The sequence below is a fragment of the Neovison vison genome, chromosome 12 (genome assembly GCF_020171115.1).
Source record: "Neovison vison isolate M4711 chromosome 12, ASM_NN_V1, whole genome shotgun sequence".
Classification (NCBI taxonomy): Eukaryota; Metazoa; Chordata; class Mammalia; order Carnivora; family Mustelidae; genus Neogale; species Neogale vison.
This window is the reverse complement of record NC_058102.1, coordinates 69,858,393-69,883,818: the sequence shown is the minus strand read 5'-3', so window position 1 is coordinate 69,883,818 and position 25,426 is coordinate 69,858,393. Positions and strand designations below refer to the sequence as shown.

At 40.2% G+C, this 25,426-nt stretch overlaps 1 protein-coding gene across 1 annotated transcript in view; it reads left to right on the top strand.

Annotated features, from left to right (window-relative positions):
- Positions 1-5,258: 5,258 nt before the first annotated feature.
- IRAG2 (inositol 1,4,5-triphosphate receptor associated 2) overlaps positions 5,259-25,426 on the top strand; it is a 147,712-nt gene continuing 127,544 nt past the window's right edge. The window contains exon 1 of the mRNA XM_044226362.1: positions 5,259-5,324. The gene's annotated coding sequence lies outside the window, so the exon portion shown is untranslated. The remainder of the gene's footprint in view (positions 5,325-25,426) is intronic.

Genomic DNA, 25,426 nt, shown 5'->3' with positions numbered 1-25,426 from the left:
GTAGGCTAGAAGGTAGCCCAACCACTATTTTCTAATGACTTGGGAATATACTCAGAAGTATGACCAGCTTTGTACTGCAACTGGCTGCACTGGCTTACAAGATTGTGCTTAGTAAACTTGGTGTTCGGTGACATCACATTGCTAGCTTATCATTGGCCATATTGGAAGTATTTGTACCACAGAAATCAGTAGACACTGGAAAATCAGCATATGCCACCTCCAAGAAACAATTGTTAAAAATTTTCCAGCATACAATTGTCCTTTACCCACTAGTTCCTGGACCCAGCAATGAAGAGAAATGGCCTCAAATGCCAGTTAGACAAGATGTGGACAGATTAACAGATTTGGCCAAGAAAAGAAACAAAAAACAAATATACGGAATGAAAAGAAGAAAAGGAAACAGGAAGAGAGTCAGCAGAGGAAAATTCCACTGACACATGACTGCGTTTAAGCAACCCGTGTGGTGCAATTCTAAGGCAGTTCAATTAGTCCCAGCAAGTGACTCCACTTGGACGTCTCCGTGACCTCCCAAACTTTCCAAGTATAGATTGCAAAAGCTAATAACATGACTCCTGCAGAAATACAGAATAAGCATGAGTCAAAAAACTGATTTAATTCATGAATGAGGGAGCCAACATGAGAATAAAGCTGATTCAAAGAAGTGTAGGAGAGACCGAAGTATTTTGTAGTCAGTGGAAGATGGCATGCAGAACCCCAACTACAAACTGGACTCTGGGAAAGGAAAGAAGGAAAATATCCATTCTGACAAAGATCAAAATAATAAGAGGAAGGAGAAGGAGGAGGAGAAAGAGGAGGAGCGGAGATGGAGGAGGGTGAGGGGGAAGAGGAGGAGGAGAAGGAAAGAGAGAGAAAGAAATGAGGGAGAGAAGGAAGGAGGAAGAAAGAGAAAAATAGTTTAAAATGATGTGACTATTGATTGGGATATAATAAATAAAAATCAAGTCATAGTTATTTTTCTTCACAGATTTATCCGGTCTCTATTACATAGATCTCTCTTACTAACAGTGATCAAGATTACAGTCAAATTTGGATAGACCAGTGTTTATCAAACTTCGAGCTCATAGAATACATGAGCTTTAGGAATATGTTATTAAAACTTAAACATTGTCACCTCAGATGAATCCTGGACTAATTGGATCATAAATATGTACTTGAATGTGGGCAATGAAATTTATTATCTCCTCTGGCTACAAGATGACCTTCAGATAAGTTAGGGGGTCGTGGGGAATACATGTATCATTATAAAATGCCCACACATCCCAAGAGTTTGTACCCTGAGCAGAAACAGAGGGTCTAAACTGACCAACAGCTCCATGTGAATGAAAACTTTCAAGGAGGCTGTGCCCGCTTGACAGCGAGGGTTTCCAAAGATGACAGCGTGCTTGAAGTGTTGACACAAGAACCACCAAAACCAGCAGCAGGCCAGCACACGCCAGCGCACAGGCTCTGGAGACTTGAAACCCAAGGTATCCTTTTTATTGCAAATATTTTATGATGCTCCCTTTACTGTCCTAAAATGAAACCCATACATGAGGTGATCTACCTACACACGTAATTTAAACAAACACACATGATAAAGGGAAAGTAATTTATAATAAAATCAGTGTTTCCATATGTAAATGCACAGACACAACTCTTCAGAAAGGCACAGTGGAGCCAGACGCTCACACCTGCGTGTGGTTTCTGCACAAGTAGGACAGCTTCAAGCACAGACGGATCCTGAGCTGTGGACTGATCACTCAGAACCAAGCGTGTTACCTTTAAATGTTGCATTTTTCACAACAGTGAACACCTCCTCCAAACTCCAAAGTTCAAAATTAAGGTACAACTTGTCCTCTATTTTACATGGCTATCGCATTTCAAAAAATTGTTTATTAAACTACGTGTGTGTGCGTGTGCATGCACACGCACACACACAGACACACGCGCTTTAAATAGAGATTTTTTCTTTTTTCTTTTTTTTAAGGTTTATTCATTTATTTGAGAGAGAGAGAGAGAGCACAGTGGGGAGCACAGAGGGGCAAAGGGAGAGGAAGAAGCAGGCTCCTCGCTGAGCAGGGAGCCCCAAATGGGACTCCATCCCAGGAGCCTGGGATCATGACCCAAGCTGAAAGCAGCTACTTAACCAACTGAGTCATCCGTGTGCTCCTAAACAGAGCTTTAAAAAAAAAACTATATATGATATTTATAATTATATAATCATACGTGTGTGTGTGTGTATAATTTTATTTATTTGAGAGAGAGAGAACAGCGGGAGGGGCAGAGGGAGAGGAAGGCTGAGAATCTCAAGCAGACTCCTCACTGAGTATTGGGCCTGACCTGGGACTTGATCTTAGGACCCTGAGATTATGACCTGAGACAAAATCAAGAGTCAGATACTTAATCAACTGAGCCACCCAGGCGCCCCTCAATAGAGCTTTTCCACGTTGGACTTTCAGTGTCAATGGGCAGTTAAAATTCGCTGTAGAAATGAAACAAGATGGGATGGGGGGGAGACAAACCATAAGAGACTCTTAATCTCACGAAACAAACTGAGGGCTGCTGGGGAGTGGGGGGTAGGGATGGGGTGGTGGTGTTATGGACACTGGGGAGGTATGTGCTATGATGAGTGCTGTGAATTGTATAAGACTGATGAATCACAGACCTGTACCCCTGGGGCAAATAATACATTATGTGTTAATAAAACAAATAAATAAATAAAATTCACTCTAGAAAGCTCGGAAGTTAGAATTCAGTTATCTTCCAACTTTATATTTCCTGAACTTGAGGAAATGGCTATGGAAAGCCATTTCCATTCTCAAAACAAATCCTGTCTGTTAGATTAGCCCACAAAGCTGCAGTTCTTCAGAACTCAACAGACCCGTCTACAACACCACCCATTTCCTGAGGCCACCCCAGAGAGGTTTGGGAAGAATTTGAATTCATATTACTATCTATGCAGCCCATATGTGGCTGTTTAAATTTAAGTTAATTAAAATAAAATAAATCAGGTCTTCAGTCCCACGATCCACATTTCAAGGGTCTCATGACCACATGGGCTGGTGGCAACTGTCTTGAACAGAGCAAAATGCAGAACATTTCATCATCACAGAAAGTTCTCTTTGACAGTGTGGCATTTGATTACAAAAAGGATGTTTGGTATCAGAAAACTCTAGCTACTTTCTGACACAGATGTGTATATAATATGAAAATAGTTCTTATCTCCTGAAACTGAGAAGGCAAATAGAAATTTGTATTGATTAAGACCTTGGGATTGCCTTCCAGAAGAAGATAATGTCCAGAACAATAATGGTAAACAGCTGTAATCTGTTATCTTGCTCTTCACCGACTTCCCAAATTTCCCAGAAACCCTCTCAGTAGTGGCATCAGTAGAAAACACTAATGTTGTGTGCTTTCTCTTGATGCAGACATTTCCCCACCATTTTGGAAAAAAGAAATGACTCTCTTAGATAGGATTCTGTTCTTGTGGAAGTACTTAGCTTAAAGGCCACCTCTTCCATGTAGAATTCCCTGATTTCATTTCCTTCTGTTACTCTCTTCCTTGGCAGCAGAGGAGGGAGGCTAAAAGGGCTGACACTGGAGCTAGACTGCCCAGTTTCAAATCCCAGATATACTATTTATGAGCTGTGTGACCCTGGGCAAGTTGCTTAACCTCTCTGTGCTTCAGCATCATCATTGGTAAAACAGCAATGATAATACTACCAACTTTAGTTTTGTTTTGGAAATAATAGAAATTGAAAAAAAGCAAAATTTTATTACTCCGCCTTTTCTCTCCATATATTTGCGATTAGAGCATGTATAATATGCTTTCATTTACTTAAAACTTTGTTTTTAAATTTATAGAAAATTTTCATGCTATTCCCATTTTGATGGAAGACCGACTCCTCAGAACTCTCTGAAGCAGAAATGCCACCCCAACTTTTCAAACTGCCAAAGGGAGCTTTATAAAGTCAACAAAATACTTCAAGCTTTGAGCTGCTTGTGAGTGAGATTCAACACAGACATTCCACTTGTCTGGATTTTCCATTTTGAGACTCACGTAAGTTAGAAAAATATGTAAGCTCTACCATTTGCTTTTGATTTTTTTCCCTTATGCTTTTATTTATTGCCATATTTTTAAAAATTAGGGGGTTTTGTAGATGTAGGGCTTTGGTAGGACTTGCAGAAAATCTTACAGGAGGGTATTTTAAAATCTGTAATTTATTTTTAAAAACTTCCAGTGCAGGGGCACCTGGGTGGCTCAGTCAATTAAGCGTCCGACTTTTGATTTCAGCTCAGGTCCTGATCTCACCGTGTAAGATTGAGCTCCATGCTGCGTGTGGAGGCTACTTGGGATTCTCTCTCTTCCGTTCCCTCTGCCCCACTCCCTCCCCCCAAAATCAAAACAAAATAGAACAGAATAAAACTTCAGTGTAGTTGGCTTAATATTATATACACGCCAATTTGTTTATGTTGTATCTCCAGGGGTGATCAGTTGACCTGCTGTTTTGTGGGTACCCCACAGTGGTCATCAGCCCTGTCTGCAAAAGGCCAGGTTCTCTGCTAACCTCTCTCCTCCATCAACCAGGTCTTGGCAAATTAGCTTATTGAATGCCTTATGTGGATTTTAGGGACACTTTCTAAATCCATTCACAATCGGCGGTATGGTAAGCCATCCCTAGGGTTCTTGCCTATATGTAATCTCTTATCCTAAGTGTGGGCTCAATTTAGTGACTTGGTGATAATGAATAGAGATGGAAGAGATGGACCATCACTTACAAAATTAGGTTTAAAAGACCAATGCCATTTTTGGCCTCTCTCTCTTCCTCTCAGGATATGTGTGTGGGATTCTCTTTCTCTTGGATTGCTCACCCTGAGGAACGGCGACTGCCATGCCGAGTCAACCCCATTCAGAGGCCCATGTGGAGAGGGATTGAGGTCTGTCAGTAATCAGGTGAGTGGTCTTGGAAGTAGAACTACCTAGTGTAAAGGTCCCAGATTCCTGACTCACAGAAACTATGAGATAATCAATGCTTATCAATCTGGGTCTCTAAACCCTGAGTGATTTGCTTCCCAGCCATAGATAACTGATAAAAATGTTTAAGACCTAGAGAAACTAAGGAAAACTACTATTGTGTCTGATATATTTTTGGCAATAAGATAACTAAGTTTCAGAATGCCTCCTAGGAGCGAGGCAGTCTTCTGTGTATTTTCCTATTTACTGGTACTGTTGTATGCTCAATTCTCAGATAAGGAAACTGTCATAGAGAGGTTAAGTCACTTGTCCAAGAGGCAGAGTTTTGAGAAGGCCCCCGGCAATCCAGGTACGGAGTCCCTGCTCTGTAGGGCTGTGCTGCATTGCCGGTCTTGGGGTTTACTTAGAGCGGGAGAACGAGCCAAGTGCAGTCAGAAGGCCTTGATGGGCAGGATGGTGAGAACATGAGCAAAACGAGAAGCTGAAAATGCTCACGAAAGGCTTAATTTGATTTTATTAAGCATAATCTACAGGAATGAAATTACCCACCCCACTCCCACTAAAAGCAACTAAGCAGACTCTGAGGAAATCGGCCTCTTTGGGCAGGAGGGTTGTTTTTCAAGAAAGGTAGAAAGCCCAAGTCATAGATACGATAGAGAGGGTCACCAGTGTTTCTTTGTGATCCTGTCTGTTTGTTCAAATAAGTGAACGTTTCTATCCCAGCTGATTCACTCAGAAGCAAAGAATTTATCAACAGATTGACCCAAAGAGGCTCGTTTCAAGATAAAACAAAATATACTACTGATTTTTCCCAAACAGTGATAAAGTCACAGGGTATTTTGCTTTCTTTTTCTTCCTTTTCCACAGTGCCCTCTCGGCACCTGTGTTTGGCATTTAGCGTAACGTAAGGTGAGCAGGCACCTGCAGGTGTCCACAGAACCTCAGACATACTTCGAGCTCATCTTGTCCTGGCAGAGACACCAAGGAATCTGTGTGTGCCCTGTGAGCACCTTTCTTTCTTTTTTTTTAAAGATTTTATTTATTTATTTATTTATTTATTTATTTATTTATTTGACAGAGATAGCTCCAACAAGAGAGGGAACACAAATGGGGAGGAGAGGGAGAAGCAAGCTTCCCGCCAAGCAGGGAGCCCACTGTGGGGTTGGATCCCAGGACCTCGGGATCATGACCTGAGCTGAAGGCAGACGCTTAACCACTGAGCCACCCAGGCGCCCCTGTGAGCCCCTTCTGACCCAATCGGTGAAAAGAATAAATCTCAGCTCTCTGTGGTCATTGCTGATTTTAAAAAGAAAAAAAAAAGCACCTGGTTGAGTGTCAGGAAATCTAGCCCAGTTTTGTCCCAGCAAGATATGGTAGACTATGAATGGACAAAGGGAGGAAAGAGGTTTAATAAAGGTGTCAGTAATGATGTCTTCCTCTTATGACCTGTTCAGAGCTGGCATATATTATAGCGGTCAGGATCATTCTCCCTTTGTAACAGTTGCATACCTGCTCACTGATTTTCAAGAGCAGAAGCTCTTGTCTGAGACATGGCATTTTTCCTGTAATATGTCAAAGCCAAATCTGTTGATTTAGGTAAGCAGAACATGCTCAGGTTTTCACATTGAGTGTTTAATTTATTATTCAACTCTCTGTGCTAGTTACTTCATGAGTCGTTTTATGGGGGGAAAGTCATGGTGAATAAGTGAATCCATTTTGTATAACATAAAAACAAGAAAGTGAGTGCAATATTTATGTAACACAAAGCTAACACTAATTTTTACCTGCCAGGCAGGAGAAATAAAAACATGTTTGCCCTGCAAACAAAATAGGGCTCTAGTTCAAGTATTTATGATTGCACATTTGGGAGGAATGAAATAGCTTCTTCCATTTAAAAAGGTCTTCTGTGTGTTTTGTGGCTTTCTAGTGTATAATCTGAAAACCTGAACCACTCAGGGGCTTTTTTTTGGAAGGATACACAAGGCAGATACACAGAGCACCTAAGTCACAAAATGCCATCTGAGCCCTCCCTTTGGAAAAAGAAAATAGACTCTGGGCTTACATAGTTACTAGAACACTCTTCCACAGGCCATACCCTTGGCCTTGTCATTACCAGTCATCACAGCCCTGTCGTATCTCAGGCTCTGGATTCTGTACTTGAGTGTCATCTTCTAACTTTCGAGCTCATCCTTTCCAGCCCCCACCTTCACCATTCTCTGACCCCACCGGGATCTTCTACCTGCTGGTCCTCCTCCAGCTGCCTTGCGCCTCATGCCCATCCTTAGGTCCCTGTGTTTTCGCCCTACCTAGTTCAGTCTCCCTACCTAGTTCGTTGTTGCGTCACTGATTTACAGCCCTCTCAACTCTGCTCACTCTTTCTCACATCCCAGTAGTACTTGTTAGATACGAGCCTCCTTGTGCTTCCCGAATGCAGTCTCTCGCGCTCTCTCCTAGGCTGTTTTATACTTTCTCCTCTCTCCTCAAAGAGGAGACCCTCCCTCTTTTTTGGCTTTGCTGAGATCACTGAAGCAATCAGAAGAGAACATTCACCCTCTCTCCCCTGTACCTGCTTATCTGTGTCTGTGCCCGTATGTGGTGCCTTCCCTTGGCCTGTGGATGGGCTGCCTCTGCAGCTAGCTAAGCCCCCAGGACCTAGGTCTTACCCCCTGACACAGAGTAAGGGACTGGTATGCCATTCCCAGCTCTGTCTTCTGCAGCCTCATTTTTCCCCTCTGGACTGGATCATTCCCATAAATGTGCAGATATGCCATTATTTCTCTCCCCTATAAAAAATAGCAAAGCCCAAAGCTCCCTTGACTCTGTTACTCCTGCTGGTGGTGTCCATTTCTTTTCTTCCTTTTATAGCAAATTTCTTTCTTTTTCTTTTTTTTGCCATCTTAATGATGTATAGTGAATATACAAACACTTCACATATTTAATACTTAAAATTTGATGAGTTCGGCATATGAATGTACCTGTGATACCATCACCATAATCAAGATAATAAACATATATATTTACTTATATTCCTTTTCTTTATTTTTTTTTAAAGATTTTATTTGAGAAAGAGAGAGAGAGAAGGAGTGGGGGGCAGGGAGTGTGTGGGCAGACCATCTGAGCAAGGAGCCTGACGCAGGTCTCCATCCCAGGACCCTGGGATCATGACCTGAGCCAAAGGCAGATGCTTAACCAAATGCACAATTCAGGTGCCCTCAAAGATTTTATTTTTAACACCCAATGTGGGGCTCAAACTCACAACCCTGAGGTCAAGAGTTGAAGGCTTAACCGACTGAGCCACCCAGGTGTCCCTCCTTTTGGGGGGGGGTCATCAGAGTACTTTACATGAAGTCTACCCTCCAGTATTTTTTCTTTTTTTGCTCTTTCAGAAATTTTTTATTTATAGTTTATGTTCAATGCAGAACAATTCTATAATGTGAGAAGTTACTATGAATCAAAGCATAATTACACAAACACAATATATAATCCAAAATAGATGTACAGCCTTTAGGTGTGAAACAAAACAGAATGTTCACACACACAGTAACTTGACATCTGTTGGATATGGTTGTTCTGGTGTTGGTTCCTAAACATGGGAAAAAAGGATTTCGGTTATCAAGACTACTGTGGCTGTATTAAGAGATTAGAACATCTAAGCATCAGGGCATGACTATGCAAACAAAAGTCCTTTTAGTGTTTTTTTAAAAAGCTTTCCATGCATCGAGGCAGTTGTGAAAAGATTTACTTTCCAGAATCCAACCAACTTTAGACTTAGGACCAGGTTCTATCTAAAAATATTAACTAACAGGAAGTGTTCCAAATGTGGCTATCCTGATTCAGAGTTTTAAAAAGCATATATTTACAGAAAGAGCATAAAAGTTTTTGGAATTTAATGTAAGCAAGCTTCCAGTCTTCACTTCCAGAATACTTGATTTAAGATTTTGTTCCTGCACATGTTTTGCCTTTATAATTTCAAGATTTGTCAATTTTACCTTTGTAAAAGATCATTTTTTTAATTGTAAAAAGTATTCAACATCTACAGAAATAAAAAGCATTTTGAAATTCTTGGAGGTCAGTGTACTTCGAATCTTTGGAATCAGTTTAGCTAAATAAATCTGGCCCTCTTATTGAATAATAGTAAGTGATCAGTATACAAGCAAAATATATTCATTATACTTCAGTTGAGGGTAGATTCCAATCCATCATCGCCCTGGCACATGTCAGTTACTATAGGAAAAATCAAATGCATTCTCACTGGGGCTCCTGGGTGGCTCAGTGAATTAAAGCCTCTGCCTTCGGCTCAGGTCATGATCCCAGGGTCCTGGGATCGAGCCGCACATCGGGCTCTCCGCTTCGCAGGGAGCCTGTTTCCTCCTCTCTCTGCCTGCCTCTCTGCCTACTTGTGATCTCTGTCTGTCAAATAAAAAAATAAATATTTTTTTAAAAATGCAGTTCTCAGAGAAAAGAGTTCAGTTCCCAAGAAATAGTGACAGCTTAACAATGTAAAACTTTTATTTTATTTTATTATTTTTTTTAACAATGTAGAACTTTATCTGGAGTACATATGCATTAAATTAGGACAGCTAAAGCAATGCATTGAGGATTTACAGCACACCTGGAAATTTCTTCTAGTTTACATATAAATAGAATCATGGAAGCCTTTTGTATTACCTGTTTCCTGGCCTTAAAGATTTAATGAACCAAATGAAAACAGGAACTGTTCACATCTCATCCTTTATATCTAGCTAAGATAAAATCTATTCTCATTTTCAAGGTAGAATTTTATATGTCCATACTTCTTAAGTGACATTTAAAGAAATCATCTCTTAACAATTCTTGGATGTTGTCTCTTCATCTTCTACATGAAACTCCAGTAGATTTAAAAGACATCACCTAGCTAGACACTTCACATATTCTTCAAACCAATCAGATTTGGGATTCTCTATATTTTCTGTGTCAACACAATAAGGTATGGACTTAGCAGATTCGTTGAAGACCTGTTTTTCCCTTGTCACAGGTTGTCTAGACAACACTGATTGTCTTTAGAAGATGGAGAAGTATAGATGTTTCTTGGCCCGAGTCTCTTCACAGAGAGATGTAGAAGGAAGAAGGAGATCACGGAGAGACTGGCTGTTGCCAGCAGAGTACCCCCATTGCCACGGTGGTAGCATTAGCTGGATTTATGAAAGTGGAGGTATTCTGGAAGGAGTTCCTTGAAAGTGTTACAGCAGGTGTTGGTTTGAATAGATCTGCATGGGAGGGAGCAGTGCTAGGCACAGCAGCCCCAGTCCAAGGCTGGTCACCAATTTTCTCACCTCTGTGCATGGTGCATCTCATTGGGTGCAGGTGAATGGAGAATCACTGACTGGGGCAGGCACAGGCACAGGCAAGGGTAGCCTCCTGTATTTTTAAGTACACAGCACTATCCCGTTAACTATAGGCACAATGTTGTATAGAAGTCACAACAAATGCTTAAAAGGCGGTGTCCAGGTATGCCTGGGTGGCTCAGTCAGTTAAGCCTCTGCCTTCATCTCAGGTCATGTTCCCGGTCCCACATCAGCTCCCTGATCAGTGGGGAGTCTGCTTCTCCTCTCCCTGCCCCTCCCCCTGCTTCTGCTCTCTCGCTCTCTCTCTAATAAATAAAGTCTTTAAAAGAAAAAAAAAAAAAAAAAGCAGTGTCCATATTCAGACACTCTAATTTTTCTCCTACCATTTACTTTGGAACACATCATAATGAAATTTCTCTTGTCAAGTCACCAATATCTTCCTCCCTTATGGTTAGTCAAAGGTCATTTCCTAGCCATTTCTCTTCCTTGAAATCCTTTCCCCACTTCGCTTCCAGGACACCGCACTCACTGGATTTTCCATTCTCTGCCTTCCACCTTTCCCGTGCTCCTTTTCAATCTCTTTTGTTGGCTCTACCTCCTCTCCTCACACTGGCTGTTAAAAGTTGACACACGTTGAGGCTCAGGCGTCAGACTTCTCCCTTCTGCTTACCTTGACCGGTTGGCTATCTCAATGGAACCTGAAGATTTCCATGCCACCTTGATACTGAGGATGCCCATATTTATACCTGTGAGCCGTAATCCATAATTGATCTCCCCATAATCTAGACCATACACCTACCACCTATTTGACAACCCCCAGTTGAATATTTAGTAACAACTCAAGCTCCACATTCTGAAATTGAGCTTCTGAGATTCCTTCCTCCCTCTAAACCATCTCAGTTAATGACAGCTACAGTCCTCCTGTTGCTCAGTCCAAAATCCTGAAGCCATTCTTCACTCTTCTGATACTCTCGTACCCCAAAGTAGGTCTGGGTCGACCAGTATATCGTGTCTTTTTTATCAGCACATAACTCTATCTATCATCTATCTATCTATCTATCTATCTATCTATCTATCTATGATTTCTTTTCTTTCACAGATTATTCAACAATTTCTTTTGTGTTTAGTTTTTTATTTAAATTCAATTAATTAACATAGAGTGTATTATCAGAAGTGGAGTTCAGTGATTCTTCAGTCTTATATAATACCCAGTGCTCATTATATCATGTGCCCTCCTTAATGCCCATTAGCCAGTTACCCCATTCCTCTACCCCCGTCCTCTCTAGCAACCCTATGATTAAGAGTCTCTTATGGTTTGTCCCTCTCTGATTCCATCATGTTCTATTTTTCCCCTCCCTTCCCATATGATCCTCTGTTTTGTTTCTTAAATTCCACTTATCAGTGAGATCATATGATAATTGTCTTTCTCTGATTAACTTATTTCACTTAGCAAAATACTCTCTAGTTCCATCCATGTTGTTGCAAATGGCAAGATTTCATTTTCTGATGGCTGAGTAATATTCCATTGTATGTATATTCCATATCTTCTTTATCCATTCATCTGTCGATGGGCTCTTTCCATGGTTTGGCTATTGTGGACATTGCTGCTATAAACATTGGGGTGCAGGTGCCCTTTTGGATCACTACATTTGTATCTTTGGGGTAAATTCCTAGCAGAGCAATTGCTGGGTCATAGGGTAGATCTATTTTCAACTTTTTGAGGAACCTCCATACTGTTTTCCAATGTAGCTGCACTAGCTTGCATTCCCACAAACAGACAGTGTAAGAGCATTCTCCTTTCTTGTCAACATCTCTCGTTTCCTCACTTATTAATTTTAACCTTTCTGACCAGTGTTTGCTGGTATCTCATTGTGGTTTTGATTTGTATTTCCCTGATGCTGAGTGATGTGGAACACTTTTTCATATGTCTGTTGGCCATTTGCATGTCTTCTTTGGAGAAATGTCTGTTCATGTCTTCTGCCCATTTCTTGATTGGATTATTTGTTCTTTGGATGTTGAGTTTGATAAATTTTTTATAGATTTTGGATACTAGTCCTTCTTTATCTGATGAGACATTTGAAAATATCTTCTCTCATTCTGTCAGTTGTCTTTTGGTTTTGTTAACTGTTTTCTGTGCTGTGCAAAACATTTTTATCTTGACAAAGTCCCAAAGTTTATTTTTGCCTTTGTTTTCCTTGCCTTTGGAGACATGTTTAGCAAGAAGTTCCTGCAGGTGAGGCCAAAAAAGGTTGCCACCTCTGTTCTCTAGGATTTTCATGGATTCCTGTCTCACATTTAGGTCTTTCATCCATTTTGAGTCTATTTTTGTGTATGCTACAAGAAATTGGTCCAGTTTTATTCTTCTGCATGTGGCTATCCACTTTTTCCAACATCATTTTTTGAAGAGACTGTCTTTTTTCCATTGGATATTCTTTCCTGCTTCATTTAAGATTAGTTGGGCATAGAGTTGAGGGTCCATTTCTGGGTTCTCTATTCTGTTCCATTGATCTGCATGTCTGTTTTTGTGCCAGTACCATACTGTCTTGATGATGACAGCTTTGTAATAGAGCTTGAAGTCCAGAGTTGTGATGCACCACTTTGGTTTTCTTTTTCAACATTCTTTTGGCTATTCAGGATCTTTTCTGGTTCCATTCAAATTTTAAGATTATTTTTTCCTGTGCTGTGAAAAAAGTTGGTGGTATTTTGATAGGGATTACTTTGAATGTGTAGATTGCTTTAGGTAGCATAGACATTTTAATAATATTTGTTCTTCCAGTCCATGAGCATGGAACATTTTTCCATTTCTTTCTGTCTTCCTCAATTTCTTTCATGGGCGTTCTATAGTTTTCTGAGTACAGAATCTTTGCCTCTTTGGTTAGGTTTTATTGCTAGGTATCTTATAGGTTTTGGTCTTGCTTTTTTATCCAATATGATATCCTGCATCTTTTGATTGGGGATTTAGTCCATTTATATTCAGAGTAACTGTCAAAAGATATGAATTTAGTGACGTCGTATTACCTATAAAGTCACTGTTTCTGTACATCATCTCTGTTCCTTTCTTGTCTATGTTACTTTTGTTCTCTTTCTTCACTTAAAGGATCCCCTTTAATATTTTTTGCAAGGCTGGTTTAGTGATCAGATTCTTCTAGGTTTTTGTTTTGTTTTGTTTTTGGTCCTGGTAGCTTTTTATCTCTCCTATTTTGAATGACAACCTTGCTGGATAAAATATTCTTGGCTACATATTTTTCACATTTGGTACCCTGAATATATCATGCCGATCCTTCCTGGCCTGCCAGGTCTCTGTGGATAGGTCTGCTGCCAGTCTAATATTTCTATCTTTGTAGGTTATGCACCTCTTGTCCCAAGGTGCTTTCAGGGTCTTCACTTTGTCTCTGAGATTGGCAAGCTTGACTGTTATATGTCAAGGTGCTGGCCTTTCTTTTTTTTTTTTGAGGGGTTTTCTCTGTGCCTCCTGGACTTAAATGCCTATATCCTTTCTCAGCTTAGGGAAGTTCTTTGCTATAATTTGCTTCAATATACCTTCTGGACACTCTCTTTTGTCTTCTTCTGGGATCCCAATTATTCTGATATTGTTTCTCTTTATAGTATCACTTATCTCTTGAATCCTCTCTTCATGATCCACTAGTCGTTTAGCTCTCTTTTCCTCAGCCTCTTTATTCTCCATCATTTTGTCTTCTATATCACTACTTCTCTCTTCTACCTCATTTATCCTATATCTTAGAGTCTCCATTTTTTTTATTGTACCTCATTATTAGCCTTTTCAATATCAACTTGATTGGATTTTAGTTCTTTTATTTCTTTAGAAAAGGCTTCTTTAGTGTCGTCTTGTGCTTTTTTCAAGTCTAGCTAGTATTTTTATTATTGGTATTCTGAACTCTAGTTCTAATGTCTAACTTATGTCCATACTGATTAGGTCCCTGGCAGTCCGTACTGCCACTTGTTCTCTTTTTTGAGGTGAGTTTTTCCATCTTGTCATTCTGTCCAGAGAAGAATGGATGAATGAGAGAACAAAATACTGAAATAGCAACAACCCCTACTAAACAAATCAGAAGAGACCCCAAACCAAATAAATAAATAAGTAAAAATTTAAAGAGAGAGAGAGAGAATATAATCAGGTGAACAGGACAGAGGAATACACTGGATTCTGTGTGTATTTTGGTGTTTTTTAGAAAACTGGATCCCAAAATTGTAAAGAAAGAATAATTTATGTGTGCAAAAGTAAAATTAAACACAATGAAAAGATAGAATGTAACTATCAAGATGAAAATTAAGAAAGACTTTAAAGAATAGAGAATATAATCAGATCGGTGATGAGAACAGAGCAATACACTAGATTCTGGGTATACTTTTGTCTGTTAGAAGAAATTGCATTCCAAAATTATAAAGAAAGAAAAACTTTTATATATACAAAAACAAATTATATACAATGAAAGAATAGAATGTAACTGTAAAAATGAAAATTTTAAAAGACTCTTAAAAAAAGAATTGACAAAATAAGAAATTGGTTGAAAAAGAAAGAAAACAAAATTAAAATTGAAAGACTAAAGAATTATGAGAACAGAACCATGAATTCTATATACTATTTTCCCTTAGCCCTGGAGTTTTGTAGTTCTATGTGGTCATTAAACTTGGTTTTAATTGTAAGTTCTTGTTGATCTTCTGGGGGATGGACCTGTTGTGTTGATTCTCAGGTATCTTTGCCCCAGGTGGAACTGCACTGCCCTTGCCAGAGGGCCTGGCTCAGTGTAAGTGGCTCAGGATTCCTCTGTGTGGCTTTTGGTCCCTGAAGGTTTTCTGAGCCACTTTGGAGGATGAGAATGAAAATGGCAGTCTCCCAATCTCTGGCCCTAGAGTCAAAAGTTCACACCTACCACTCCTCAGTGCTCCATGGGAGAAAAGCAGTCAATGAAGGAAAAGCAGTTCATGACCCCATGTCTCCCTGGTCTCCATCAGCACTGCATACTCCCCCAGCCTAGTGACCCAGTGTTTCTGTCTCAGGCATGGGACCCACTTTGAGTTATCAAACCCTGCACACTCCCATGGTGCACACCCGTACCACTCCTCCTGGCAGAGGAGGGTTATCTCACCAGTTCTTCCACTTGTTGGACCCCTGCTTGGAGAGCAGTGCCCGACCATGCTGCAATGTGGGGTACCTGGCAACCATAGACTGAGAACCCATTCCTAGGCTCACTGATTGCAACCAGCTTCCCCACTCCAATGCCTGAAAACTCCATCACGCTCAGGCACCCCCGGTCTTCCTGTGACCTTGGAGATCCTGAGACCACACTGTCCCATCTGGGATTCTGCCCCCACTTTGCCACCTGAGTGCCTTTCAGACAGAACACCTCTCATTACAGCAGATTTCTGAAAGATCTGATTTTGAACTTTGCTGTTTTATCACTTTCCAATAACTGGCTTCCAGACACTCCTGCTCCCCACAGTTTATCTTCCAATTTTTTGTCTTGGATTCACTTCTCCACACCTACCATGCAGAAAGTGGTTGATTTTCTATTTGTGGAATTGCAGAAATTCTTTTCTTAGATCTCTAATAGAGTTCATAAGTGTTTGGAATGATTTGATAGCTATCTAGCTGAATTTTTGAGACCGAACAAAACTATGGTCTCCTATTCCTCCACCATTTTAGAAACTCAAGCCTAGCTATGATTCCTTATTGTCATTTCTCTGCCTGGATTATTGTTATAAACATCTAATTAATCTCACCCTTTCTACCCTTGACCTTTTGCAATTTACACATTTATTCAGAGCACTTATCTCTCTCCTTAAAATCTTTCCAGTGGCTTTCCATCTCACTCAGTAGAAGTTAATGTCCTTCTATAATCCTAAGCTCCTACATAATTTTTCTCTTCCACTGATGCAATAACCTCATTTCCTACTATTCTTTTCTATTCTTTTCACTTTAGTCACAGTGGCCTCCTTGCTGTTTCTCAAACATGCCAGGCAAATTTATGCCTCAGGACCTTTGTACTTACTCTTCTGCCTTGATGCATTTCCTCTAACTAGCTCCTTCACTTTCTAAAGGTCTTTATTCAAGTCAACCTTCTGGTGAACTCTTCCGTGGCTCACCATCTACAATTGCAAGCCTTTCTCCAAACTCATTCATCATATTCCCTTTATTTTTTTTTTTTTCAGTATTTATCAGAGTGTAACATACTGTATATTTGTGTCAGTTATGTTAACTTTATGTCTTCTTTGGTAGGAAGTAAGTTCCATGAAGCAAGATGTTTGTCTTTTTTGTTCATTGTGTATCCTCAGAACTAAGACATGCTTGGAAAACAAAGTCGTCAATATTTGTCAAGTGAATTATAATGCTGAGAACATGAGGAAAATATACAGACTGACAAGACAAACATACAGTCATGCTCACTTTTATACAAATTAGTGATAACTATTATTAAAGGTAGTTTTTATTTTATTCTCAATATTCCCATATGAAAAGTGGAGTTCTGCACTCACACAACACTTAAAACATTAGAATTACGGACCACTACAAAAATGTGTGATTTTTTTTAACTTTAGCAAATTCTGACAGTGATTTTTTAAAATTGTGATATAAAATGCTATCATTCTTATGACATACTATTTGAGCACTTGAAAATAATCACAAAGTAGAGCACAAGAGAAATCTTAGGTAGGTTTATTAATGATCTGGGTCTTGAATTTCAACTCATTACCAGCAGAGGGTGCTACTGATCCACATTTTCATACACCTGTTAAAAAAGAATTTTGCTGATTTTGAAATCCGCAGGTTTCTGGGGCACCTGGATGACTCAGTGGGTTAAAGCCTCTGCCTTCAGCTCAGGTCATGATCCCAGGGTCCTGGAATCGAGCCCCGTGTCGGGCTCTCTCTCCAGCAGGTGAGCCTGCTTCCACCTCTCTCTCTATCTGCCTGCCTCTGCCTGCTTGTGATCTCTGCCTGTCAAATAAATAAATTAAATCTTTATAAATAAATAAAATCAGCAGCTTTCAACACTGTAAATGACAATATCTTACAGATCTACATGAAAAGGTAACGGATCAACCACCCAAAAATAATGACTTGAGTTTTAAAAGTCCGTTGTTTTATTCTGTTTTTAGTATTTATTTAAAATGATAATATTTTACATAGATATGGTATAAATAATTAAATCTATCTTCTACCCCTTCCTTAAACTGCCAATTTTCCTTTCCAAGGTTAACATTGTCTCTAGTTTCTTCTGTATTTATGTGTATATTTGTTTTGTTTTGTGTTTAATCAAAATGATTTAATCAAAATAAAAAAAGGTATAATTACTGTCCTTTATCTTAGAATTGATTTATAGGGGTACCTGGGTGGCTCAGTGGGTTAAGCCTCACCTTCAGCTCAGGTCATGATCTGAGGGTCCTAGGATCGAGCCCTGCATCGGGCTCTCTGCTCAGCAGGTGAGCCTGCTTCCCCAACCCCCTCTGCCTGCCTCTCTGCCAACTTGTGATCTCTCTGTCAAATAAATAAATAAATTTTTTTAAAAAAGAAAAAAAAGAATCAATTTATAACTTGACTATATAATTTTAGGATTCTATATTAGCACTTATAAAATATCTTTCTTTTAAACATCTGTATTTTATTCTAATGTGTGAATGAACTGTGATTTATATAACCAGTATCTTTTTGAAGGATGAAAAGATTGTTTTCAATATTTTACCGTTCCAAACAAAATATTACAATAAATGCAGTCTTATATTTATATTTGTGAATATGTACAAATAAATCTGTAGGTTAAATTCCTGGAAAAATTTGGGAGCCCTTTGAAAAGTAATGAAGGTGAAATCCTATTTCCCTAAATACCACAATAAATTCAAATGTATTCAATCATGAAATTACTATGAAAAAATGAGAATTTTTTTGTGTGTGTGTGATTTTGGAGTCAGGAAGGCCTTCCTAAGGTTAACACAAACTCAGAATTCACACAGAAAAGTTGAAATTTGACTATTTAAAAAAAAAGTCTGCATGGCAAAAAATAGCAAAAACCAAATATAGAAATGACAGTTGTACAAATAAATTGCTAATGCATGTTAAAAAGAAATGAATTTCTTAATATATAAAGAACTTTTGTAAATTTATAAAATCAAGCCCCTATTGACAAATGGCCAAGGAATACAAACAAACAGAAAATAAAAATATAAACGGCTTTTAAGACATGAAACTGTCATAAGTAGAGAAATGCAAATTAAAATGGCATGATGCCATATTTCACCTATAAGATTGGCAAAGATCAACACATTGTGTGTGATGAGAGTGTAGGGAACAAAGCAGGCGCACAGATTGTTGGCGAGATGATAAATTGATATAATCTCTCTGGAAACCAATTTGGCAATAGCTACCAAAATTTTCAAAAACAAGGTTGAAGAAGTTGTTTTTTTTTTCTTTTAGTCAAATCTCTTTCTTTCAATTATCTATATGTACACAACCAATCAAAAGGCTACACAGAGTTTAAAAACAAAACCGGAATATTTTAAGAGAGGTACTATGGGAGCCCCTGGGTGGCTCAGTCAGTTAAGCTTCTGTCTTCAGCTCAGGTTATGATCCTAGGGTCCTGGGATGGAGCCCCACATCAGGATCCCCGCACAGCAAAGTCTGCTTGTCCTTCTGCTTCTCCCCCTGCCTGTATCCCCAGCTCATCCACTCTCTCTCCAATAAACAAATAACATCTTAAAAAAAGAAAAAAAAACAAGAGAAGTGTCTTTTGTGTAATGTGGATAACAACCATTTTGGGCTTTGGAAATTTATATGAAAACCAAAATTATCTCTTCGTGTATATCTGTCAAAGTCCCTTAGCAAACAGACGGCACTTTTTAAAAGGGGAGGCTGAAAAGATTTTCATCCATGAAGGTGTGGGCAGGGTTAAGAGAAACAGTAGAAGAAGGGAGCCCCCCCTGGTGTTGCCATGATGGCTTTAGGAAGCCATTACCATCCCCAGCAAGAGCCAGCGGAAGGTACAGAGGTACAGAGCCAAACGAGGATTGTTACTCCTGCTCTGCGTCTGGATAGATGTGGAAAGGCAGCAGATGATTTTCATTCAGCTAGTATGCATCTTGGTAGTATCTTCAGAGCCTTGCTTTATTTCCACTTCCCTCCAAAAAGGAATCGCCAAATTTTTTTTTTAAATGTTCACTTCAGAGCGGGACCCATAGATCACTTACTTTCCAATCCTTTTCTTTCCAGGATAGTATCTTTACAAAAGTTGGCTTCCTGAAGACGTTGATATTGTTTACTAAAGTTTAATTAAAAGAAATTTAAAGATGATGACACATAGAATATAAGAGCATTGCAGAGTATATTATAAGACATTATAATATAATGTCTTTTATGTCGGGAGCATTTTACATAGAGTGGGCTTTGAAAAATAAAGTGCATGTTATGTTTGGGTATGCTGAAGGAGTCTTCTATTAAACAGTTTTCTTTCCTTTCTTCTAATAGTGCCCCCCCTTCTTCCACCCCCTCCAATCTACTTTTGGTTGGACAAAATGAGTCGCTTGGATTAAGCAGAGTTAATCTCAGAGACCGAGCTTCTGGCTAATGTCTACCAACATTACATAAAGACTGAGTTAGAAAGGGATATGCGGGGCGCCTGGGTGACTCAGTCGGTTAAGGGACTGGGATCAAGTCCCACATCTAGCTCCCTGTTCAGTGGGGAGCCTGCTTCTCCTTCTCCATCTGTCCCTCCCCCCTGCTTGTGTTCTCTGTTTTTCTCATAAATTAAAAAAAAAAAAAAAAAGAAGATGAAGAAGAAAAAAAGGATATGCAATATTTGAAAATTTTTTCTTCTTTTCTTTTCTTTTTTTCTCATGTACGTAAATAAGGTTGCATTTCCTTGCAGTGTCCCTCAGTGGTTCTCAGATACAAGACAGGCAGTTACTTTCAGGTCTGGCAACATCAGGGGCCCAGCCTGGTCAGCCTTAAGGGGATATGACTTGGCAAGTAAACACCATGCTGTCATCAACTCTCTCTAGAGTATTCAAAACCCGTAGTCCGGTCTTGGTTTTGTTTTGTTGTTTTTTGTTGTTGTTGAGTCTGCATTTTATCCCTTTCTACTCTCTCCTCTGTTCCTCTGTTCACAAAGCACGTGTTTGGGTGGGAGAAGCTGTTTTGGTGGAGACTGCATGTTTCTGGCTGCCTTGGGACAGGCTCAGGCATCACCAGCTTGTGCTGTCCACGGCAGAGATCACAATATGAGCACATTCTCTTAGAATCCTATGAGGTAAACAGTAAATAAATAATGGAACAATATATTCATCTAATTCATTGCACATCCATTGGAATTTATTGTTTAGACTCTTCCTTTCACTACTTTGAGAAACATCAGGTGTAATACACTTCCGGGAGAAGGAAGTGAGAGTACAGTTTGCCAGACAGGTGATATGGTCTAGTGGATTCAGAATTTTAATATTATTTTTGGCTCCACCACTGGCTTCCTTTATGACTAGGAGGGAAATCTCTCTGGGTGTTGCTAGTTTCGGTATCTGTGGATTGATAAGACGGTCACAAGCATAGATGTTACGATAGGTCGCTTTATGGGAAATTAAGCAGAGCAAGTCAGTGAGAGGAATGGGTTAATTGGTTATTTCTTTCTGAGTACTCTATTGTGCTTTAAGAGTACTTTTTTTTTTTAAGATTTTATTTATTTTAGAGAGAGAGAGCACAAGTAGGAGGAGCAACAGGCAGAGGGAGAAGCAGGCATCCTGCTGAGTAAGGAGCCTGATGTGGGGCTCCATCCCAGAACCCTGGGATCATGACCTGAGCTGAAGGCAGGTGCCCAACCGACTGAGCCACCCAGGCATCCCAAGAGTGCATTTAATATCTGAATATGTTAAAGGAATTTCAGAAGGTGCATCATACATGTGCTATCTCATTTCATCCCTGCAGCAAACCTAGGAGGTCATTCATTGTGCTGATTTTGCAAATAAACCGAAACACGGAGTTCAGTAATTTGTCGGAGGTCCCAAAACCAATTGGGCAGAGCTGGGGTTTGAACTCAGGGTATCTGAATCCAGAGCCCCAACTCTGAACTATACTACACGTCTCCCTCTTTTCTGGGGACAGAAACAATGACCCACAGGAACAGGAGCAAATATAAAAATATAGATATCACAAAAATAGATTTTCAGAGCCCCCCAGGGGGGTGAGGAAGAGAGAAAATAGAAGAGAAGTAGGAAATCACCCGTGCTCCAGGCTGTGAAGCATGTGATTAGGGACGTCAGGGTCGGGCTAGAGAAGCCCAGGGGGGCAGTAAGCAAAGCGGACAGCTTGAGAACAAAACGTTCCAGTTAGGATGTCTCATATTGTATGTGGAGAACCCTGAAGCTGGTTTGCTTGTTTTGTTTTTAAGGTGTCTGTCCTCCTCTTTGGAGGGGAAATGGCCTTACAAAGAAATATCCTGCGTGTCTGAATCTGCCTGCATCTTCCCTAAGCGGACTTGGCATTTCAGTCTTCTGCAATCTCCCACCTGCCTCGCGGTTCTGTTTACCCAGCGCTGCCGGGCAGTTCGGGGAGTCCACCTACTTGGAAAACACTTCTCAGCTCCCGCTGGCCTCTCCCGGTGCTGCCCTCCGCAGGCCTGAACGAACCACTCCGGCATTTCTTTGCTTAATTATTGCACTTTGTGTAGTCGACATACTGCGTCTGCCCAACCGGAGACGGTCCCTTAAGAGAGGTCGCGAGCATGTCTTTAGTGAACCTGTCCAGGGCGCCTGGGTGGCTCAGTGGGTAAAGCCTCTGCCTTCGGCTCAGGTCATGATCCCAGCGCCCTGAGATCGAGCCCTGCATCCGACTCTCTGCTCAGCAGGGAGCCTGCTTCCTCCTCTCTCTCTGCCTGCCTCTCTGCCTACTTGTGATCTCTGTCTGTCAAATAAATGAATAAAATCTTAAAAACAACAACAACAAAACCGTCCAGCACTTAGCCCAACAGAAACGTAGGGAGTTTAAGTTAGAAAGTGACTTTTTTCCATCCTGATTACAGACTGTATGTACTGGGTGATGTTTATTTTATTACCAGGGCGGGGAGCACACCCAAATGGCCTCGCTCCGGCCCAAGCAGGGTCCCCCTTCCTTTCCGGCTCTCCTCCCCCTTTGGCTCCCAAGATCTCAGCGTGGACCAACACGGCAGGTGCCGCTGATCACAGGCTTCGCTCCCCTCCAGCTGAAGCTCCGTCTCTACGCTTGCCCCATAAAGCCGGGCGGGATCAGCTCCAGCCCCTCGCCTGCTCCTGCGGGCCTCGGCTCTGCGGTCTGTTTTCAGAAGACGGTTCTTCGAGTTGGTAAAGTGAAAATAAGGTGGTGAGTTTTCCCCCAACTAAACAGCTAAACTTTGGCCGATGCTGCCCTTTTTTAGTCGTTTAAGGTCAAGAAAGTCCTTTTCTAAGCAGGGAAAAGCCATCCCAGGCGCAGCCTCGGTCTTCTGCTCACCCCCCCGCCCCAGACTCCCTATGCTTGTGGTGATAAAGCTCCGTCCCCCCCCCCCACCCCCAGATGCTGCTTTCACCACAAGCCAATCCTAGCATTGTTTCCAGAGGGGCCTTTTAGATCCCTAAGTTCCTGAACTGTCATTTCCAGCCTTAGTCATTAGGCATGTGTGTTAGTGGAAAGGAGTTATGGGGTTTTGTAGACACCCAAGAACATGGGACCACCTCAGTTTTTTGTTTTTTGTTTTTTTTAACATATATTGTATTATTTGCTTCAGGAGTACAGGTCTGTGAATCCTCAGTCTTACAGAATTCACAGCACTCACCATAGCACATACCCTCCCCAATGTCCGTAACCCAGCCACCCATCCCTTCCCCCCACTACCCAGCAACCCTCAGTTTGTTTCCTAAGATTAAGAGTCTCTTGTGGTTTGTCTCCCTCCCTGAGGATCACCTGAATTCTTGCATTTAGAGATTTCAGGTCCTCTCCTAGTCTCTGAGAGGAAAACCAGACTTCATATGATAAGTGAAACCGAAGAGCCCAGTGAGTTTTTAGAAGCGTATGTGTGACTATGCTATTTCAGGAATTGTTCCAGTATGAGATGTTTATAATAAGTTTGGTGTGACCCAGCCAAGGAGCTTAATATAACACGTTTAAGTGAATGGTGGGAGGGGAGAGTCCCGTTTTGTGCCAGCTTGCATTTATTAGTAATCAAACAGGTTTGCTGATGAGACTCGCTGAGCAATTACTAAATCTGGGACTTGTGGTTTGCAAATCATTTTGACTAACAGCTGCCATCACCTATCTTAGGACAAGAAAAAGTAAGTGTTATTTTATCACACTACATATTAGTCACAAAGAGACTAAAAACAGTGTAATTTTGGCAAATATAAAATTTACTGGTTAAGTCGAAAATCATGTTCTGCCCTTGTACTAGGCTCACTAAAGATGACTTTCCTGGGAACATCTCAGTGACTGTTTCTTCTGTCTCCATGAAGCGTTTACTGCCATCTGTTAGTGAAGGCCTCTTTTGGCAAAAGGAATTTGTTTATCTACATACATACACAGATATTTGTAAAAAATTTTTTACATCCCTTACTTAAGAGTTATGCCTTAAATCTCCAACTGGGACTTGGGTGAAATATTTGCCTAAATTTCATAATTAAGTATTGGATGATTATTAAGATATGTCTACCTCATCTAAAGTTTGGAAGTTTAATATTCAAGAAATAATTGTTAGTAAAGGGAGAAAATACTTAAATGGTTAGTAAAGGTAAGATAATTACATTGTAAACATAATCTTTTGAATTAGAGTTTGATTCAGGAATCTTTCTAAAGAGCTTTTGAGTTAAACTCAAATCTTTTTTCAAGGATGTTACTTTTGTATCTCTATTTTTTTGGAAAGAAATCCAGCTATTTCTTAGTGATTGAAGAATATGGATATTGAAAAATATAAATTATGCCCTTATGTTTGTCTATTCCTAAAAAATGAAATATTCTCTGTACTGTACATAAATAGTGAATTTATTCTGACTCCTTTAGGAAGTCAGAACAAATGTAGAAGATTTCGTTAAATCTCAGAGTATAAATGCCTAGAACTCTGCAGTTAGATCACTGGTGAAAATTAAATATATAATGAGTAAACTTACTTTAGGTAAGAAATCACATTTAAAAAAAAATTATTTTAAAGATTTTATCCATTTAAGAGAGAGAGCACAAGCACAGGGAAGGAGCAGAGGGAGAGGAAGAAGCAGACTCCCTGCTGAACGGGGAGCCTGACGCAGACCTCAGGCCTCCATCCTGGAACCTGGAGATCATGACCTGAGCCAAAGGCCCACACTTAACCAACTGAGCCTCTCAGCACCCCCCCCAATCACATTGTTTTATAGATGTTTCCAGGCCTCAGAAGCTTTTAATCATTGCTTTGGATCAGGGAGGTGGTTGAAAAGTGTTGACTGAAGAGGTTTACTGTATATATTAAAGCAATTCAGGCAATAACAATAACGAGACTCAGATTCTCGTTAATAATCCAAATAAGAACAATGAGGCGTAGTTCAATCAATAAGAAACAAAACACATGAAATAATTGGTTTAGATAATCTCTAACATTATTTTACATTCAGTGAATGTGAATCTAAACGGAAATTCCCAGATTTGCAGTCCCAGTGTTCTGTTTATAACCACGAACTTAGCAAACAATATAGCATTATGCATAGTGCGAGATGCAAAAGAGAGGCTCTTAATTTTTCCATCCTCCCTCCCAAACTAGGATAACCCCCTATTATATGCTCCCAGAGCCCCTGGCACTTTTCTTTCCCAGTGTGTAATGATAGGGTTCTCTCTGGGCTTTAGGGTTGCTAGATTTATCTAATAAAAATACAAGAGTCTCAGTGAAATTTGAATTTCAGATAAATGATTTTCCAGTATAAGTTTTTCCTGCACAACTTTTGTGACATATATTTAAAAAAAAACAAACAGCCCTTTATCTGAAATTCAGATTTTTTAAAAAAGATTTTATTTGACAGCACAAGCAAGGGGAATAGCAGGCAGGGAGAGGGAGGCTCCCGACTGAGTAAGGAGCCTGATGTGGGGCTTGATCCCAGGACCCTAGGATCATGAGTTGAAGGCAGAGGCTTAACCCACTGAGCCACTGAGGCACTCCTGAAATTC